This window comes from Arachis hypogaea, chromosome 20 (genome assembly GCF_003086295.3).
Source record: "Arachis hypogaea cultivar Tifrunner chromosome 20, arahy.Tifrunner.gnm2.J5K5, whole genome shotgun sequence".
Lineage (NCBI taxonomy): Eukaryota > Viridiplantae > Streptophyta > Magnoliopsida > Fabales > Fabaceae > Arachis > Arachis hypogaea.
Genome location: NC_092055.1, coordinates 70366406 through 70371812, shown reverse-complemented (window position 1 = coordinate 70371812; position 5407 = coordinate 70366406). Strand labels below are relative to the sequence as shown.

The 5407-nt window shown below is 36.2% G+C and overlaps 1 non-coding gene across 1 annotated transcript; it reads left to right on the top strand.

Moving 5' to 3' along the window:
• Positions 1-226: 226 nt before the first annotated feature.
• Positions 227-334, top strand: LOC112787791 (small nucleolar RNA R71). Its single transcript, XR_003195183.1, has one exon. It is a non-coding gene; the product is annotated as a small nucleolar RNA R71 (small nucleolar RNA).
• The last annotated feature ends 5073 nt before the right edge of the window (positions 335-5407 follow it).

The window sequence follows — 5407 nt, the reverse complement described above, 5'->3', positions numbered from 1 at the left end:
TCAAAGCATCAATTTCAAGAACTCCCTTCTTCTGAGGCGTCCCATTACTCACAGGATTCCTCTCAGAAGTGTACATAAACTGGTTATTAGCAACCATGTCAACAAGTTCTTGAGCTTTTGCAGGCGTTTTCTTTAGGTGAATGGATCCACCTGCAGAAGTATCCAATGACATCTTAGCTAATTTAGACAGACCATCATAGAATATATCAAGGATGGTCCATTCTGAAAGCATGTCAGAAGGACACTTTTTGGTCAGTTGCTTGTATCTCTCCCAAGCTTCATAGAGGGATTCACCTTCTTTTTGTCTGAAGGTTTGGACATCCACTCTAAGCTTACTAAGTTTTTGAGGAGAAAAGAACTTGGCTAAGATAGCCTTGACCAGCTTATCCCAAGAGTTCAGGCTATCTCTAGGTTGTGAGTCCAACCATGTTCTAGCTCTGTCTCTTACAGTAAACGGGAAAAGCATAAGCCTGTAGACCTCGGGATCAACCCCACTGGTCTTAACAGTATCACAGATCTGCAAGAATTCAGTTAAGAACTGAAAAGGGCCTTCAGATTGAAGTCCATGAAACTTGCAGTTCTGCTGCATCAGAGAAACTAATTGAGGTTTCAGCTCAAAGTTATTTGCTCTAATGGTAGCAATTGAGATGCTTCTTCCATGTAAATTGGAATTAGGTGCAGTAAAGTCACTAAGCATCCTCCTTGCATTATTATTATTTTCGGCTACCGTCTCCTTTTCCTGTTCAAAAATTCCTGTAAGGTTGTCTCTGGATTGTTGTATTTTAGCTTCTCTTAGTTTCCTTTTCAGAGTCCTTTCAGGTTCAGGATCTGCTTCAACAAGAATGTTCTTGTCCTTGCTCCTGCTCATATGACAAAGAAAGGAATAACAAAGAAAGTATGGAATCCTCTACGTCACAGTATAGAGATTCCTTTGTGTGAGTAAAAGAAGAAAAGAATGTAATGTAAAGAAGAATGGATAATCCAAACACAAGGGTGAGGATAGGAGCAGAGATATGAGATGAAGAGAAGTGTTAGTAAGTAATTAAATAAATAGAAGAAGATGAGAGAGATAAGTTTTCGAAAATAATTTTTGAAAAGGAGTTGATGATTTTCGAAAATTAAAGGGGAAATAAAATTAAAATTAAAATTTAAAACAATTAAGTAATTAAAAAGAATTTTTGAAAAAGAGGGAGGTATTTTCGAAAATTAGAGAGGGATAGTTAGTTAGGTAGTTTTGAAAGAGATAAGAAACAAACAAAAGTTAATTAGTTAGTTGAAACAAATTTTGAAAATCAATTTTTAAAAGATAAGAAGATAAGAAGTTAAAAAAGATATTTGAAAAAGATATGATATGAAAAGGTATGATTAAAAAGATATGATTTTGAAAAAGATAAGATAAAAAGATATTTTTGAAAAGATATGATTGAAATTAGTTTTGAAAAAGATTTAATTTTTAAAATCACAATTAATGACTTGATTCACAAGAAATCACAAGATATAATTCTAGAACTTAAAGTTTGAATCTTTCTTAACAAGCAAGTAACAAACTTGAAATTTTTGAATCAAAACATTAATTGTTGATGATATTTTCGAAAATATGATATAAAATTAAGAAAAATATATGAGAATTTTCGAAAATAAATAAGAAAAATGAAAAATATATGATTTTTGAAAAAGATTTTGAAAAAGATAAGATTTTTAAATTGAGAATTTGATTTGACTCATAAGAAACCACTAAATTTTAAAAAGTTTTGAAAAAGTCAACTCAAATTTTCGAATTTATGAGAAGAAAAAGGGGAAGATATTTTTTTGATTTTTGAATTTTTAATGATGAAAGAGAAAAACATCAAAAAGACTCAATGCATGAAAATTTTGGATCAAAACATGTGATGCATGCAAGAACACTATGAATGTCAAGTTGAACACCAAGAACACTTTGAAGATCATGATGAACATCAAGAACATATTTTGGAAAAATTTTTATGCAAAGAAAACATGCAAGACACCAAACTTAGAAATCTTTAATGCTTGGACTCTAACAAACGAAAAATGCATATGAAAAACAAGAAAAGACATAAAACAAGAAAATTTAAAGATCAAACAAGAACACTTACCAAGAACAACTTGAAGATCATGAAGAACATTATGAATGCATGAATTTTCAAAAAATGCATAAATTTTTTAAAAAAATGCAATTGACACCAAACTTGAAATTAACTCAAGACTCGAACAAGAAACACAAAATATTTTTGATTTTATGATTTTATGATTTTTTTGTATTTTCTTTTAAATTTTTTTCGAAAAACATATAGGAAAAAGAAAATAAGAAATTCAAAATTTTTAATAAGAATCCCAGGAATCTTTCAATGTTGGCCTAAAGCTCCAATCCAAGGGTTGGGCATGGCTTAATAGCCAGCCAGCTTTAGGATATAAATCAGGCATGCAACAGCTGATATTCCAATTAACTTGCCTCTATGCTGATGGTTGGAAGCTACAGTCCAAAAGAATTAGACATGGCTTTACAGCCAGCCAGGCTTCAACATGCTTTATGAAACACTAGAATTCATTCTTAAAAATTTAGAATAATTTTCGAAAACAGATGAGAAATTTTTGAAATATTTTTGAAAAATTTTTGAAAATAGGACAAAAAGAAAATTACCTAATCTGAGCAACAAGATGAACCGTCAGTTGTCCAAACTCGAACAATCCCCGGCAACGGCGCCAAAAACTTGGTGCACGAAATTGTGATCCCTGATAATGGCTCCAAAAACTTGGTGCTCAAATCTTAATTCATAATTTGTCACAACTTTGATACAACTAACCAGCAAGTGCACTGGGTCGTCCAAGTAATAAAACCTTACGTGAGTAAGGGTCGATCCCACGAAGATTGTTGGTATGAAGCAAGCTATGGTCATCTTGTAAATCTCAGTCAGGCGGATATTAAATGGTTATGGAGTTTTCGAATAATAATAATAAATAAACAGAAAATAAAGATAGAACTACTTATGTAAATCATTGGTGAGAATTTCAGATAAGCGTATAGAGATGCTTTCGTTCCTCTGAACCTCTGCTTTCCTGCTGTCTTCATCCAATCAGTCCTACTCCTTTCTATGGCAAGCTGTATGTTAGGCATCACCGTTGTCAATGGCTACATCCTGTCCTCTCAGTGAAAATGGTCCAATGCGCTGTCATTGCATGGCTAATCATCTGTCGGTTCTTGATCATACTGGAATAGGATCCATTGATCCTTTTACGTCTGTCACTACGCCCAGCACTCGCGAGTTTGAAGCTCGTCACAGCCATCCCTTCCCAGATCCTACTCGAAATACCACAGACAAGGTTTAGACTTTCCGGATCTCAGGAATGGCCATCCATGGGTTCTAACTTATACCACGAAGATTCTGATTAAAGAATCCAAGAGATACTCATTCAATCTAAGGTAGAACGGAAGTGGTTGTCACGCACGTGTTCATAGGGAATGATGATGACTGTCACGATCATCACATTCATGTTAAAGTGAGAATGGATATCTTAGAAGCAGAATAAGTTGAATTGAATAGAAAAACAGTAGTACTTTGCCTTAATCTTAGAGGAACAGCAGAGCTCCACACCTTAATCTATGATGTGTAGAAACTCTACCGTTGAAAAATTCATAAGTGAAAGGTTCAGGCATGGCCGAGTGGCCAGCCCTCCATGATCTAAGAACTAGACGTCCCAAGATGATCCGAAGATGTAAATACAATAGTAAAAAGTCCTATTTATACTAGACTAGCTACTAGGGTTTACAGAAGTAAGTAATTGATGCAGAAATTCACTTCCGGGGCCCACTTGGTGTGTGCTTGGGCTGAGCTTGAAGTTTACACGTACAGAGGCTTCTTTTGGAGTTGAACGCCAAGTTGTAACGTGTTTTTGGCGTTCAACTCTGGTTTGTGACGTGTTTCTGGCGTTTAACTCCAGACTGCAGCGTAGAACTGGCGTTCAACGCCCTTTTGCGTCATCTACATTTGGGCAAAGTATGGACTATTATATATTGCTAGAAAGTGCTGGATGTCTACTTTCCAACGCCGTTGAGAGTGTGCCATTTGTAGTTCTGTAGCTCTAGAAAATCCACTTTGAGTGCAGAGAGGTCAGAATCCAACAGCATCAGCAGTCCTTCTTCAACCTCTGAATCTGATTTTTGCTCAAGTCCTACAATTTCAGCCAGAAAATACCTGAAATCACAGAAAAACACACAAACTCATAGTAAAGTCCAGAAATGTGAATTTAACATAAAAACTAATAAAAACATCCCTAAAAGTAACTAGATCCTACTAAAAACATACTAAAAATAATGCCAAAAAGCGTATAAATTATCCGCTCATCAGCACACATGGACTTAAGCAATGAAATCTTAAAGGCACAATTGAAACTTCCTAAGCTACTATGGAAGTATGTTCTATTTCATACATGATTTTCCTTATTTAGACATTGAAAAAAAGAAAATGAAAAGGAACTCTGCCACCTTTTACTCATGTGGATGACCATGCTCTCTCTCTTGTTTATTCTCTTTGTGTCCACTTGCGCTTCCTTGTGTCTGTGTCATTCTGGCTCTTTTCCAATCCTCTAGTGCCTTCCTTACTGATTCATGACTCTTTTCTGCTCTTTCTCTTTCTTCTCGTGCCAATTCATCCTTTACTTCTTCATATCTTATGATTCCTGGGTGTAATATAGGCAGTTGTCCGACTAAGTATCCGAGCCTGGCTTTAGTGTTCACATGATATCTAGTTTCACTCATATAGACTCCTTCTGAAAATGCCCTGTATTCGTCGAAGAGCTCTGCCTGTTCTCTTTGTTTTCGATGCATCTCATGTATGTGCGCACCTTGATGTGCTTGGATGTTGACTAGCTTTTGGATGGCTTCTTGTTGTTGATCTTGCTTTTGGTTCAACCTATGGAAGGATTCACCCCATTGTCTTCCTTATTCTAGTTGCTGCTCCATCAATTGCTTTGGCCACTCCCCTTGTTGATTCATCCATCTAGAGAATGATTCTTCTTAGCGATCCATCATTTGTAGTTGGAGCTCCTTCTGTGCCCCTTGATTCTCCAAATATTGCCTAGACAAGCCATCAATGGCTTCTTGTAATTGATGCATGTCCAAAGTGGCTGGGGCTTGCTCCTCTGAGTTTTGTCCTTCTACGGCTTGATGGACTGCCCTCTTTCTTAGCCTTCGTTAAGGTAGGGGTTATGCAACAGAATGCATCCGTCGGACAGTAATTGGGATGCCAGCTTTTATCCATTCGGGGTTTTCATCTTCGAACACCACCCCAGCTCTGTCGCACAGACAGAAAATGGTGCTGGGGTAGCCTAACTTTCATCCAGAATCACTTTTCTCAGCGAACTTTTGAATGCCTTGAGCTATGAGTTCGTG